Genomic DNA, 16,969 nt, shown 5'->3' with positions numbered 1-16,969 from the left:
TCAGATGGATTCTCCTGGATACTTGAAGGCAGGACAAATTGGACTTACAACAATGCCCTCACTGGAATTCTTTATACACAGATTTAAGGCCATTTTGAAGCAATGAAATTTTATTTGTCACTTATTTCTTCAGCTGTGAGTAATTAGCATACTTTAAATTCCCACAACAGCAGTGAAGTATTACATTCCGGGAAGCAAATGTTGGCAAATTTTACAAATGAGTTAGAAAGCATATGTAAGTATTTTGTTGTATAATTCTACAGAAATTGAAATAAAACCTGTTATGCTACTAGTCTGATCTGCCACTAGTCCAAAGATGTGCAAGTTGGGCGGATTGGCCATGCCAAATATCCCCTTAGTGTCCAAAGATGTGTAGGTTCGGGGGATTAGCCATGGTAAATGTGAAAGATCATAGGGAGAGAGGGGTGGGATAGGCGGGACGGGGTGTTCATTCATCCATTGTCATAGCGTCTGCATGTCTCCCCAATGTACCAAGCTTCGGGACATCCTTTCCTGCAGGGGGAGACCATGCAGACGCTATGACAATGGATGAATGAACACTGCTCAACTATCACCAGGCAAGACTGTTCTCTTCCTGTTGGGGAACATTTCAGCGGTCACGGGCATTCGGCCTCTGATCTTTGGGTAAGCGTTCTCTAAGGCAGCCTTCACGACACACAACAGCACGAGAGTCACATGAGCAGAGACTGATAGCCAAGTTCCACATACATGAGGACGGCCTCACCCAGGATCTTGGGTTCATATTACACCATCTGTAACCCCTACAAACTGCCTGACTTACAAAATCTCACTAACTTTCCTATCTGGAAACAATACACATTTTTTTTAACCTGTTTCATGCTCTCTCCACTCACATTGTCTGTACTTTAAGACTTGATTAGCTGTAAAGACTCACATTCCAATCATCATTCATGTAAATTGAGCTTGTGTCTTTGTATGCCCTGTTTATGATCAGAACTCCCACCTACCTGATGAAGGAACAGCCAGTCCCGGAAGCTCGTGGCATTTGCTACAAATAAACCTGTTGGACTTTAACCTGGTGTTGGGAGACTTCTTATTGTGTTCTATGGGCAAGCTAATTTGGAATCCAAGTCACCATGGATCCCATGCATCTCAATCTTCTGGGTGAACCTACCATGAGGGTCCAAAGCTGTAATGCGGTCTGGAGTTGAGCGACCTTGTTTGCACATTCTCCCTGTGTTTGCGTAGGTTTCCTCCAGGTTCTCCAGTTTCCTCCTGCAGTCCAAAAATGTGCAGGTTAGGTGGATTGACCTTGCTAAATTAAACCTAATCTCTGGGGGATTAGCAGGGTAAATATAAGGGGTTATGGGAATACGGCCTAGATGGGATTGTGGTTGGTGCAGACTCGATGGGTCGAATGGCCTCCTTCTACACTGTAGGATTCTATGATAACCCCAATTGAACATCAGTGAGCAGGTTATAGCTGAGTAAATTCCACTTGCTAGCACTGTCGAGGACTCCACGCGTCACTTCATTAATGATTGAGAGTAGACTGAGAGAGCAGTAATTAGCAGAGAGGGATTTGTCCTGTTTTTTGTAGATAGGGCGTACCTGGGCAATTTTCCATATTGCCGTGTAGATGCCAGTGTTGTAGCTGCATTGGATCAGCTTGGCTAGGAACATGTCTAGTGCTGGAGCAGTATTTTCCAATACCAATGCCGGATTGTTATGAGAGTTCAGAGTCTTTGCATTATCCAATGCCTTCAGCTGTTTCCTGATAACAAATGTAGTGAGTCAAATTGGCTTAAGTCTGGCATCAATGATGCTGGGGAGCTCCAGAGGAGGCCAAGATGACTCATCTGCTCAACATTCCTGGCTGGAGATGGCTGCAAGTACCTTATCTTTTGCAGTGATGTGCTGGGCTCCTCCATCGTTAAAGATCAGAATATTTGTGGAACCAATGGGTTTGAAACTCTCTTGTTTTCATGTTTGTTCGACACTTCAAATTATTTTGCTAAGATCGCCTCCGTCCCTCAACGGTCTTTTGAGCCAGGCTTCCATTCTGACAAAGTGTCATACAGACTCTAAACTTTGGCTCTATTCTCTCTCCACAGATGCTGTCGGACCTACTGAGATTTTCCAGCATTTTCTGTTTTGGTTCCATTCTGGGACTTTCCCATCCAATTGTAAGATCTACTGGGATTGTAATATACGGCTGTTCCTGTTTGGTTTCTGGTCAATGGTAACCCCCACATGTATATGTTGGGGGATTTAGAAATGACAATGCCATCGAACAGAAAGGGGAGGGGATTGAATATAAAAGTAGGGAGGTCTTGCTGCAGCTGTATAGGGCATTGGTGAGGCCGCAGCTGGAGTACTGTGTGCAGTTTTGGGCGCCGCACCTGCGCAAGGATATTTTGGCCCTGGAGGGAGTGCAGAGGAGGTTTACTAGGCTGATACCGGAGTTGAGGGGATTGAGCTATGAGGAGAGGCTGAATAAACTAGGCTTGTACTCGTTAGAGTTTAGAAGAATGAGGGGAGATCTCATTGAGACGTATAAGATGATGAATGGGATGGATAGGATAGAGGTGGAGAGACTCTTCCCGCTCAAAAAAGACAGTAGGACTAGGGGGCACAGCCTCAAGATAAAGGGGAGGCGGTTTAGAACGGAGTTGAGGAGGAACTTCTTCACTCAAAGGGTGGTGAATCTCTGGAATTCTCTGCCCGTTGAAGTGGTGGAGGCTGCCTCGCTAAATATTTTTAAGAAGCGGTTTGATGGGTTCTTGATAAGAGAGGGGATTAAGGGTTATGGGGGGAAAGTGGAACTGAGCCACAACAGATCAGCCATGATCTTATTGAATGGCGGGGCAGGCTCGAAGGGCTAGATGGCCTACTCCTGCTCCTATTTCTTATGTTCTTATGTTCTTATGAGATGGTTAGATTTTCTATTATTGGATATGGCCATTCCCTGGCCTTTGTAATGTCACTTAACGGACTGTGCAGCACTCCTTCATCACGACCTACATGACGTACACAAATCATAGAATCCCTACAGTACAGAAGGAGTCCATTCAACCCAACGAGTCTGTACTGACCACAATCTCACCCAAGCCTTATTTACTTTGCTGATCCCCCTTATACAAAGGGACAATTTAGAATGGCTAATTAACCTAACCCTCATATCTTTGGACTGTGGGAGGAAACTGGAGCACTTGGAGGAAATCCATGTCGACACAGGGAAAATGTACATACTCCACACAGACAGTAACCTGAGGCTAGAATTGATCCCTGGCGTTGTGGGGCAGCAGTGCTAGCCACTGTGCCACCCTGCCATTCCTTTACTTAAACTCACAACCTTCTACCTCAGAGTGCTATAACTGAACCATAGCTGGCACCACAACAACATCCCACATCTAGGTGCTTCAACACAGCCTCAACGTCATTGGGACAGGCATCCACAGGGGAACATCTCAGACACTTCAGTACACTATTCCAATGAGAAGGCAATTGAAGTCCAACATTTCATTGCACATTAGCATCAGAAGTAAAAATAGCTGCAATCTTACCAGATTGGTAGCTTCCTTATGTTACAAAACAACACATTCTTTTAATGCACGTTGACACTTCTTCCTTTCCCTGCTGGCAATACGATGATACACCTGAATTGAAAGAACTGTTCCTACCGATTTAGAAAGGGAACGTGATCTGCATTAAAATGTAATGCAACTCGACGAATGCACACAGGTCCCACTCACAATGTTTTCCATTCCAAAACAATCAATGTGACGCAGCTCTTTCAAGTAGAAGGACAAGCTGGTTCTGCGGAGACATTTATTTATTTTTGATTTGATCTGATTCATTATTGTCACATGTATTGGTACACAGTGAAAAGCATTGTTTCTTGTGCACTATACAGACAAAACATACCATTCACAGAGAAGGAAAGGAGAGAATGCAGAATGTGTTGTCACGGTCATAGCTAGGCTGTAAAGAAAGATCAACTTAATGCGAGGTAGGTCCATTCAAAAGTCTGACAGCAGCAGGGAAGACACTGTTGTTGAATTGGTTGGTATGTGTCCTCAGACTTTTGTATCTTTTTCCCAATGGAAGAAAGTGGAAGAGGGGATGTCCGGGGTGCATTGTGTCCTTAATCATGCTGGCTGCTTTTCCAAGCCAGCAGGAAGCATTGTCAGAGTCAATGGATGGGAGGCTGGTTTGTGTGATGGATTGGGCTATATTCACAACCTTTTGTCATTTCTTGCAGCCTTGGGCAGAGCAGAAGAATATGAAGCTGTGATACAACCAGAAAGAATGCTTTCTATGATGTTTCTGTAAAAGTTGGTGAGAGTTTTAATGAGCGTGCCAAGTTTCCTTAGCCTCTTGAGAAAATAGAGGCGTTGGTGGGCTTTCTTGACTACAGCGTCTATAGGGAGGGATCAGAAAAGGCTGTTGGTTATCTGGACATCTAAAAATCTGAAGTTCTACTTTCTACTTTGTCCCCATTGATGTAGACAGGGTAATGCTCTCCACTATGTCTTCTGAAGTTGGTGACTGTCTCCTTTGTTTTGTTGACATTGAAGGAGAGATTATTGTTGTCGCACCAGTTCCCCAGATTCTCCATCTCATTCTCATACTCTGTCTCGTTGTTGTTTGAGATCTGGCCCACTATGGTGGTGTCATCAGCAAATTTGAAAATTGGGTTGTATCCTTCCTTAATGTATTCCTTCCTGGGATGTGGGCATCACTGGCAAGACCAACACTTGTTACTTGAAATGATTGGCCATTTCAGAGGATAATTAAGGGTCAACCACATTTCTGTGGATCTGGAGTGACATGGAGGCTGGATCTGGTAAGGATGGTCACTGAATGACCATTTTTATGTCATACCCACCCTCTGATTTGGCGTAGTGGGTCTAAAGCAGATGTTACAGTGGACTGATATGGAAGGAAGACATTAGCTGGAATTTTACAGCCATTCATGTCCACTCCCCCCCACGGAGAATTGGCACTCAACAGGTGCCATGGTCCCTGCATAGCCACAGGTAATACAGTCTCCGTCCTGCACAGACACTGCAGCTGTGACTGCAACAGGACCTTTTTAGTGAAGTTTACACATCTGCCGAGCTGTTCCTTGCTGCATTAGGAAGATTAGTCCTGGAACACCCTGCATGGATATGATCTCCTGCAGAGTGCCCCTCCCTTCCTCCTCCCTCATGCAATAGCTCCTGTTCTCTGGCCCCATTGTCCATTCTCCTTGTGATGCTGAAAGCCATTAAACCATTGCACTGTGGACTGGAGCAACTTCTAAACAACCCTGGAAATGATCAAACACTCTCACACTCTCAGCCAAAGCCAACAGAAGCTAATCAGCAGCTAACAGAGTCAATCACCATTTAAATCACCCTGGTCCTTAGTGTGATATATGTAGGCTGGGGTGCATGCTGTCCCATCAAGAGTGTGGGTCAGGTGACCCTGGGGCCTAGCTCCACCTAGGCTGGAGTTTAAGGTATGAGTCTAGGACTGACTGCAAAGCTGTGCAGATCTGGAATAAGGTGTTGCCTTGTTCAGTGCTCCAGATCTACCTTGTGGTCTTTTCTACAGCTGACAGCGCGAGACACAAACATAATACTTTGCTGTAGTTGATTATATTCCCAGCTGCTTGCTTTGAAAGGTGTGATTAGCTGAACTGTTGAATTACAAGATGGCAGCGCTTATACCAAAACAGCCTGCGACTCTGACACCTTCTGTGGAACGAGAGTAGAGCCAATGTTTCGAGTTGAGATGACCCTTCATCAGAGCTAACGAAGGGTCACCTAGACTCAAAACGTTGGCTGTATTCTCTCTCCACAGATGCTGTCAGACCTGCTGAGATTTTCCAGCATTTTTCTGTTTTTGTTTCAGATTCCAGCATCCACAATATTTTGGCTTTTATCAGTCTGTGACTCTGATTGATGGATACGTTGCTTAATTTACTCATGTTTACCAGTTAATGACCCCATCAAAATTTTGGCCAGTGTGGGCAGTATTAAGGCTGTGCATGCATGTCATTGGGAGCCATTTTGGAATCAAAATGGTAGCTGCAACACAGAGAAGGTAGTCTATATGTATCCAAGTTTTCCAGCCAAGGAGTCCTTACTGCTGTCTCCATGATAGCACTGCAGCATAACAGGTTTACAGTTGATTATTGCAGTACTCTGATCTACTGGAAGAAACTAATGAAATGACGGATTTCATTACCCGCTCATTACCCAAACAACAGTGGTTAGCACTGCTGTCCCACAATGCCAGGGATCCAGGTTCAATTCCGGTCTTGGGTCACTGCCTGTGTGAAGTTTGTACATTCTCCCCATGTACCTTCTGTCCTCTATGGCCAAGCCAGTTCTGAATCCATCTAGCTAATTCACCTCTGATCCTGTGAGATTTAATATTTTGCACAAGCCTGCCATGAGGGACCTTATCAGATGCTTCACTAAAGTCCATATAGACAACATCCACAGCCCTTCCTTTGTCAATCATTTTTGTCACATGTTCAAAAAACTCAAATAAATTAGTGAGACATGACCTCCCTTATAGAAAACTGTCGCTAACAAGATCATTCAGTTCCAAATGTGTACCAATCCTATTCCTAAGGATCGTCTCCAACAATTTCACTGATGTCAATTTTACTGGCCTATTATTACCCGGGTTATCCTTGCTACCCTTCTTAAATAACATTGACTATCCTCAACTCCTCTGGGAACTCATCAGTGGCCAATGAAGAAACAAAGATTTCTGTTAGAGGCCCAGCAATTTCATCTCTTGTCTGTCTCAGTAACCTGGGATAGGTGCTGTCTGGCCCTGGGGCGGGGGGGGCGTCGGTGGGAGTTGTCTACATTAATGCTTTCTAGTTCACCTTAAGCTTCCTCCTTCGTAACAATGACTTGTTCTAAAGGGTTTAGACACCCTTCCGAGACACCATCAATTGACGTGTCCCTCTGCTTTGTGAACACTGATGCAACATATTCATTAAGGATCTCACCAACTTCCTTTGGTTCTACACATAATTTCCCCCCTTTGTCCTCGAGTGGAACAACTCTTTCTCTAGCTGCCCTCTTGATCCTAATATAAAATGCTTTGGGATTCTCCTCAGTCCTGGATGGGCTGAGTGACCTCCTTTTGCACTATAAGGTTTCTATTATAAATGGCATATAGATATGCCATTTATAACAGATTATAAAAGATTCCCAGTTCTAGAAAAAGACCAATGGACACAAAATCAAACTCTGTGCCTCTCTCCACAGATACTGCCAGATCTGCTGAGTTTATCCAACATTTTATTTTTAATTTTAAACATGATAAAAGATTTGAAGCGAATCTAAATTAATCCTTAGAGATTAAGTGAAATTCACCATGGTACCAAATGGCTGCAGGTTGCTATCTCCTCAGAGGGGGGAAAGAGCTGGCTGGTGGTGATTTAACCCAAGGATCACCACACTTCAGACAAGGTTGAGCCTTACATGAAGGACTGCAGCTGGCACAGGAATTGAACCCACATTATTGGATCACTCCACAGCCATCCAGCCAACTGAGCTAATCAACTGCTAGATGGCATAGTGAGTAACATGCACATAAAGCGGTGAGTTAATGGTAGGGGTTCAGCATTGATTCACCAGGATTTTGTCTATTGTGAGAAAATAGGAATCTAGTGAAAGGCTTGGCTCAGCTTTCATTAGAAAGAAGGAAATTACTGTTTGAATTGATAATAGGTTTAGAAGAATTAAGAGATGGATGAATAAAAGCAGATTGTTTCCACCACCTTGTGTCATCTGAGGCATCATGTTTAATTTCAGCAGTTGTCCATCTTCGCTACAATTTCTCTGCTTTTAACTTTGATCCTTCTGTCAGGACTCTGCTGGGTGTCAGCCTTGAGTGAGATTTAAACCAAAGGCAAAATAAACGGCAGCACTGGATGCTCTTTGCAGACATGTCATATAACGAAAGCTATTCATTTTCTAGATGGCTTAGAAGCTGTGTCATTCTTAATATTCCCCCTGCAGTCTCACCTCATGCATCGCTGGCCAACTGCATTTTGTTTTGTGCGTCCCTGGTTTCTCATCCTTCCTTCTTCCCGCCAACTGTAGCCTCGCTCTGCACCGCCCCCCCCTAACAATCCCCCACCCCCCCTCCCCCCACCCCCATGAGTTTAACCTTGAAAGGACAAAACTTGCTGGGCGAGTGGACAACGGCATAAGAATGAGACCAAACAGCCAGCCCAGGAACAGGAATGTGAATAATCTCCTTCTGAGCTGCATCATTCTGTGATTCCGTAAGATTATCTTTCTCATGCCAAGTACTCATTGCAAAATTGTCTCTGAAAGTCACTGGAAACAAAGGAAATAATGAAAGTTTTTTTTAAAATTTATTTATTAGTCACAAGTAGGCTGACATCTACACTGCAAATGAAGTTACTGTGAAAATCCCCTAGTCACCACACCCTGGCACCTTTTCGGGTACACCGAGGGAGAATTTCGCACGGCCAATGCACTTAACCAGCGTTTCTTTCGGATTGCGGGAGGAAACCGGAGCACCTGGAGGAAACACACACAGACACAGGGAGAATGTGCAGACTCTGCACAGACAGTGCTCCAAGCTGTGAGTCAAACCTGGGTCACTGGTGCTGTGAGGCAACAACTCTAATCGCTGTGTGCTCGTGCCGTATGATGGGGTACATTTCAAATTCACTATTCTTCTTAATTCAGTTTTGAATCTCTCACAGTTTTATGGTGCAGCAATGTGCTTCACATCTGCAACTCACTTAATGCACAATCATGTCCAACACGTTCTGTTTATTCCATAAACTTTTTAAAGGAGTCAAACGTCTGGGCAGTTTTGGTGTCCTTATCTGAGGAAGGATGTCCTTGCTGTAGAGGGAATGCAGCGAAGGTTTACCAAGCTGATTCCTGGAATGGCAGGCCTGTCATATGAGGAGAAACTAAATTGGTTAGGATTATATTCACTGGGGTTTAGAAGAGTAAGAGGAGATCTCACAGAAACATCTGAAATTCTAGCAGGGTAGATAGGGTAGATTCAGAAAGAATGTTCCCGATGGTCGGGGGGGGTCCAGAACAAGGGGTCATAATTTGAGAATAAAGGATAACCTTTTAGAACTGAGGTGAGGAGAAATGTCTTCACCCAGAGAGTGGTGAATGTGTGGAATTCACAGAATGTCATTGAATATTGAATGTGATGATAAGCCATGATCAAAATGAGTGGAGGAGCAGGCTCAAAGGGGCAAATAGCCTACTCCTACTTCTAGTTTCTATGTTTCTATTTAAAATGTGTATGGCTAAGTTGACAAAATGAAATTTTGCCAATAACCCTGCCTTTTAAGAGCAATGCAAGATATTTCAATGCAAAGTCATTTTTCAACAATAACAAATTTGATTCCAAAGCTCTGATGACTTGCTCTGTGCATCAGCTGAGCTCTTTCTAGCCAGGAACATGTTCGACAGATGAAAGCAGCATTTCTATATTCCAGCTGCTGCCCCCTCAAATGACATTTAAAAAAAAATCCGAGGCAGGATGAAATGTAAAGTTATTGCAGCTTAATACCTGAACATGACCAAAGAGCGGTGAACCCAACCAAGAGAGCACAGATGCAACAAGTGGGTCACTGGTTAATGGTTACCAAAGATTAACTCCCCTGCCCCCTCCCCCGAGTATATGTTGTCTACGTTTGCAAAGGTCTCGCTGGGGAAATCTCTGCACAACATCCTCTTCATCTCTGCGTAAGCTCCAGGCCATGGAGTTTGGAGATGAGTTTTGTGGGAATAATGATGTTAAAGGCTGATTTGATGATGGAAGGAAGGTCATTCATGAAGCAGCTGAAGATGGATGAGCCTACGACACGACCCTGCGGAACCCCTGCAGTGAAATCCTGGAGCTATGATCTCTCCCTTTTTGAATAGTGGAGTTACATTTGATATCTTCCAATGTAATGGAACCTTCCCTGAATCTAGGGAGTTTGAAAAAATGAAAATCAATGCTTCAACTATCTCATTAGCCTCTTTATTTAAGGATGAAAGCCATCCGGACCCAAGAACTTGCTCAGAACCACTTCACTGGTGACTGCAATTTTATAGTTGGGGTGGCACGGTGACACAATGGTTAGCACTGCTACCTCAGAGTGCCAAGGACCTGGGTTTGATTCCTGGTTTGGGTCACTGTCCGTGTGGAGTCTGCATGTTCTCCCTGTGTCTGCATAGGTTTCCTCCGTGTGCCCCAGTTTTCCCTCGCAGTCCAAAAATGTGCTGGTTAGGTGGGTTGGCCATGCTAAACTCTCCCTCAGTGTATTCAAACAGGTGCTGGAGTATGACAACTAGGGGATTTTCACAGTAGCTTCATTACTGTGTAAGCCTCCTTGTAACTAATAAATAAAATAAACTTTTCCTGAGTTCCTCCCTCCTTTCCAATTCCTGCTTTATTGCTGCTTCTGGGATATTACTTGTCTGTTCTGTACTGTGCAAAATACCACTCAATTCATCTGCCATCTCCATATTTTCCATTGTTAATTCCCCAGGCTCATTTTCCAAAGAATAAAGTATTTACAGAAATTCTTACTATCAGTTTTATATTTCTGGTTAACTTTGTCTCATTCAAACTATGTAGAACCTCCTTCTTTACCCTGCTCATGTTAGTTGGTACCTACATGGACCATGACAACTGGATCCTCCTCCTCCCACTGCAAGTTCCTCTCTAGCCCCGAGGTGATGTCCTGCAGCCTGACAATGGACAGGCAACACAGCCATCTGGACTCACACTTCTTTCTACACACAGAAACATAGAAACCAGAAGGAGTAGGCTATTTGGCCCACTCAGCCTGCTCCTCCATTCATTTTGATCATGGCTGATCATCAAATTCAATATTCAACTACATTCTGTGGTAGTGAATTCCACACATTCACCCTCCAGGTGAGGATGTTTCTCATCTCCTGCAAGTTGCACCCCAAACACATACCATTCTGACTCGGAACTGTATCACTGTTCCTTCACTGTCACTGTGTCAAAACCCTGGAACTCTTTTCCGAACAGTTTTAACTTCTCCATGTTCACCATTACCTTCTCAAAGACAATGAGTGATAGGCAATAAATTATTCTGGAAAAATAGAACGAAAGCAATCTTCAGGAAGACATTCTGATATTGTTACATATTGGGACTAATGGATCTCCTGACTCCATTTACTATAATTAAGCAGAGATAGAGTCATAGTGGTTTACAGCATGTAAACAGGCCCTTCAGTCCAACTTATCCATGCTGTCCTTTTCTTTTAAACTCCCAAGCTAATCCCAATTCTCCTCATTTGGCCCATATCCCTCTATACCCATCTTATCCATGTAACTATCCAAACGCTTTTTAAAAGACAAAATTGCATCCAACTCTACTATTACCTCCGGCAGCTTGTTCCAGATACTCACCACCCTCTCTGTGAAAAACTTGCCCCTCTGGACACTTCTTTATCTCTCCCCTCTCACCTTGAACCTATGCCCTCTAGTTTTAGACTCCTCTACCTTTGGGAAAAGATGTAGACTATCCAGCTGATCTGTGCCCCTCTTTTTTTTATAGACCTCTATAAGATCACCCCTCAGCCGACTGCATTCCAGAGAAAAAGTCCCAGTCTATCCAGCTTCTCCTTATAACTCAATCCATCAAGTCCCAGTAGCATCCTAATAAATCTTTTCTGCACTCTTTCTAATTTAATAATGTCCTTTCTATTCTATATAACAGAGTGACCAGAACTGCACACAGTATTCCAAGTGTGGCCTTACCAATGTCTTGTACAACTTCAACAAGATGTCCCAACTCCTGTACTCAATGTTCTGACCGATGAAACCAAGCATGCTGAATGTCTTTTTCACCACCCTGTCCACTTTCAAGGAGCTATGAACATGTACCCCTAGATTTCTTTGTTCTGTAACTCTCTCTCCCCAGTGCCCTGCCATTAACTGAATAAGTCCTGCCCTGGTTCAATCTACCAAAATGCATCACCAGATGAAGGTTACATCATGAAGTTGTTGACTGATAGTTCACTGACAGGAAAAAAAAAGCACCTGAAATATTTGCTGTAAGTTTATTTTCATACTGCTCAGATGGACCTTTCAATCAGATTAGCGCTACAAGCAACCATAAAATCAAAGGTAATTTTCCTTCTCCTTGGCAGCAGGAACTCTTCAGAATTGGATTGACTGCCTGTTTTACATTCTGCCTGTCATTCTTTTCCTTTCCATTCACTCCAATCAAGAAGGGGAGGTTGCCAATCGAGCCTCACCTTAACCTCTACTCTTGCTGACAGTCCATGTTATCCACCCAGTTGAATTTGAAGTTTATTTATTAGTGCCGCAAGTAGGCTTACATTAACACTGCAGTGGTGTTACTGTGAGAATCCCCTAGCCGGCACACACCAGTGGCTAGGGGATTTAGCATGGCCAACGTGCCTACCCAGCATACCTATCAGACTGCACAGGTACGGGGAGAACATGCAAACTCCACACAGACAGTGACCCAAACCAGTTATCGAACCCGGGTCCATGGCGCTATGAGGCAGCAGAGCTAACCACTGCGCCGCCACAAGTCATAGTGAATGCAACAAAAAATATCATTTGAACAGATATTGTACACTTGTTGCCAAGTGAATTTTGGATACATCAAGATGGAACGTATTCACCAAAAGTTAAAAAGAGAGTTCACAAACAAGTTGAACTTAATGTGAGAGTGGCATGGTGGCACAGTGGTTCGCAGGACCCAGGTTCAATTCTGGCCTCAGGTCACTGTCTGTGTGGAGTTTGTACATTCTCCGTGTCTGTGTGGGTTTCCTCTGGGTGCTCCGGTTTCCTCCCACAATCCAAAGATGTGCAAGTTAGGTTGCACGGCTGTGCTAAATTGCCCCTTAGTGTCAGGGGAATTAGCAGAGTAAATTTGTGGGGTTATGGGGATAAGGCCTGGGTAGGGTTGTTGTCAGTGCACGCTTGATGGGCCGAATGGCCTCCTTCTGCACTACAGTGATTCTATGATCCTGTTGTACTGAGACTTCTCCTCAATATCTACTCCACAGTCAGTCATCAGGGAACGCAACTCTCCATTGCGACTACTCACTCCACACTTCAAATATTGACTGCCCACTCTGGGCGGATCCCAATAAAATCTTGCTCCACACCCAAGGTCACATGACCCATTCCCTTAAAGGGGCTATGCCTCAACAAACATATCAATTAAAATTGGGATTCATGATTACTGAACAGAACCACATGTTGTTTCAATGAATGTATTGTCATAAGCTGAGATTAATTACAGCACCATCCACCTCTGGTCAGGCAAGAAGATTAGGGCAATTGACCCACTGTTTTTCAAAGGTTGTAAGTAGTATCTCTAAAGAAATTAGTAATAAAACCATAAGACACAGGAACAGAATTAGGCCACTCGGCCCATCGGCCCATCAAGTCTGCTCTGCCATTTAATCATGGCTGATTATTTTTCTCAGCCCCGTTCTTCTGCCTTTTCCCCATATACCCTGATCCCCTTATTATTCAAGAATCCCTCTGTCTTAAAGACACTCAATAATCTGGCCTCCACAGCCCCCTGCGGCAAAGAGTTCCACAAATTCACCACTCTCTGACAGAAGAAATTCCTCGTCATCTCTATTATAAAGGATATACCTTTCACTTGAGGTTGCGCCTTCTGGTTCAAATTTTTCCTATTAGTGGAAACATCCTCTCCACGCCCACTCTATCCAGGCCTCACAGTATCCTGTAAGTTTCAATAAGATCCCCCCCCCTCAATCCTTCTAAACTCCAATGAGTATCGACACAGAGTCCTCAATCATTCCTCATACAACAAGTTCCTCATTCAAGGGATCATTCTTGTGAACTTCCTCTGGACTCTTCCTAAGGCAAGCACATTCTTCCTTGGATAAGAGGTCCAAAACTGCTCACAATACTCCAAATGGGGTCTGACCGGAGCGTTATACAGCCTCAGAAGTACATTCCTGCTCTTGTATTCTAGCCCTCTCGACATGACTGCTAACATTGCATTTACCTCCCTAACTGCTGATTGAACCTGCACGTAATCATTAAGAGAATTTTGAACAATTATTCCCAAGCCCTTTGTGTTTCTGATTTCCTAAGCATTTCCCCATTTAGGAAAAAAGTGTATGCCTCCATTCCTCCTTCCAAAGTGCATAACCTCCCACTTTTTCACATTGTATCCCATCTGTCATTTCTTTGCCCACTCTTATAACCTGTCTAAGTCCTTCTGCAGCCCTCCCCTCCTCAATACTACCTGTCCCTCTGCATATCTTTGTATCATCTGCTTCTAATAATACACTTCATGGGTGCAGAATTGCCCATTGATGTCAATGGACAATGCTATTTACACAAAGATTTTGCTATGTTATAGTTTGGAGAAAATAATATAGAACATGTGACAAACACTGTCATCATTTTAGAACATATTTACTTTATATTTATATGACAGAAATGAAAAAGACAATCACATGAACCACAAGACATTACTTTGGAAATAAAGAAGTCTTTCATATTACATTACAGAGGGAAATTCTCAGTCTAGTTAGTAATGGATGATGACTGCTTTCAGACTTGGTACAGGAGGCTAGAAACAGCTGTCTTAAGATGACTTTGGAATGAAAACTGTGAACAAATTTCAATTGGATTGTCAGTGACATCGAGTCCTTCACAGTGTCCCCTGCTGCACTGAAAATAAAAGCAAAACAGTCTGAAATTTCTCAACAAAGGCACTGTGCATTTCTCAAAGCTTTGCCACATCAAGAGTCAATGACCCAAGAGCCTTTTGACAGTCTAGCAAAAGAGATACCTCCTCACTCGTGATTGATTTGTAATTTGAAGCAACATGGAACATCCTTCTGTCCTGTGTTTAGTTTCATTTAAAGTAATGAAGGTACTTTATAGTGAAAGAAATGTTCATTTCGACTTCTAGAGTCATAGAATCCTGTGGTACAGAGGGAGCCATTTGGCCTATCAATTCTGCAACAACCACTATCCCACCCAGGTCCAATCCCCATAACCTCATGCATTTACCCTAGCTAGCTCCCTTAAATAAATGCACCACAGGGCAATTTGTATGGCCAATCCACCTAACCCACATATCTTTGGACTTCTAATAGATGATAAAGTGATAAAATACAAAATTATCGAGAAATCAACTCCACAGTTAATACCCAGGAATCACTGAAGCTATGAAATACACAGACCTGTATTCCACCGATCAGCACTCAATATTATTAAAATATAAATCTGACAACAGTGTCCAGCAACCAGCTCAATGTACTTTTCCTACTTCTCCAGAAGCTTTGTAATTGATATCTCAATAAGAAACTCAGAACTACAGAACTTTTGAGTTTATTTGTCACAAGTCAGCTTATATTAACACTGCAATAAAGTTACGGTGAAAATCCTCAAGTCACCACATTCCAGCATCTGTTCGGATACACTGAGGGAGAATTTAGTCTGTCCAGTGGATTTAACCAGCACATCTTTCAGACTGTAGGAGGAAACCCATGCAATCATGGGGACAATGTGCAAACTCTGTACAGGCAGTGACCCAAGCCGAGAATCAAACCCAGGTCCCTGGTGCTGTGAAGCAGCAAAGTTAACCACTGTGCCACCATGCCGCCCCCGAACTGTGATGGCACAGGAGACAATTCGGCCCATCATGTCTGCACTGGCTCACCAAACGAGCATCATGGCTTAGTGCCATTCCCCTGCCTTGTCCCATGCCCCTGCACATTGTTTCTACTCAAATAAGCATCTAATGTCCTCTTGAATGCTTCAACTGGAACTGCCTTCACCACTCTTCCAGACAGTGCATTACAGACCTCAATCACTTGTGGTATGAAATTTTTTTTCATTACATCACATTTGCTTCTTTGGCAAATCGATTTAAATCCATGCTCTCTCATTCTTGATTCTTGATTGGGAGAGTAGGAGGGAGCTAAAAAGGGGAATTAGAAGGGCGAAGAGAGGGCATGAGATGGCTTTGGCCGGTAGGATTAAGGATAATCCTAAGGCATTTTATTCCTATATTAGAGGCAAGAGAGTAGTTAGAGGGAAAATTGGTCCTCTTAGGGACAAGAGTGGAGAGTTGTGTATTGAGTCGGAGGGAATGGGGGAGCTCCTGAATGAATACTTTGCGTCGGTATTCACGAAGGAGAGGGGTTCGGAATCGTGCGGTCTCTTGGAGGGAGCGGAGGTTCAGTTGCAGGATATAGTTATTACGAGAGAGGAAGTGCTAGGGCTTTTAGGTAGCGTAAGGACGGATAAAGCTCCGGGGCCTGATGGTATTTATCCCAGGCTGCTTAGGGAGGCGAAAGATGAAATTGCTGGGCCTCTGGCACACATCTTTGTCTCTTCTTTGGACACAGGTGAGGTCCCAGAAGACTGGAGGGTAGCAAATGTGGTCCCGTTGTTCAAAAAAGGTAGTAGGGATAACCCTGGGAATTATAGGCCGGTGAGTTTGACGTCGGTGGTAGGGAAGTTAATGGAAAAAATACTTAGGGGTAGGATGTATGAGCATTTGGAGCGTTGCGATCTGATTAGGGATACGCAACATGGCTTTGTTAGAGGGAGGTCTTGCCTTACGAATCTGGTGGAATTCTTTGAGGAGGTGACAAAAACGGTTGACGATGGGAGAGCCGTTGATGTCATCTACATGGATTTCAGTAAGGCGTTTGACAAAGTCCCTCACGGTAGGCTGGTAGAAAAGGTTAAGGCGCATGGGATACGAGGCCAGGTAGTTAGGTGGATTGAGAACTGGTTGGGAAATAGGAGACAGAGGGTAGTTGTGGAGGGTACCTTGTCGGGCTGGAGGCCAGTGACCAGTGGTGTGCCGCAGGGCTCGGTACTGGGACCTCTCCTCTTTGTAGTCTACATAAATGACTTAGAAGAGGGAGTAGGTGGTGTGATCAGCAAGTTTGCTGAT

This window comes from Carcharhinus amblyrhynchos, chromosome 5 (assembly GCF_965287045.1).
Source record: "Carcharhinus amblyrhynchos chromosome 5, sCarAmb.v2.hapA, whole genome shotgun sequence".
NCBI classification, from domain to species: Eukaryota; Metazoa; Chordata; class Chondrichthyes; order Carcharhiniformes; family Carcharhinidae; genus Carcharhinus; species Carcharhinus amblyrhynchos.
Note: the sequence above shows the minus strand (reverse complement) of the source record.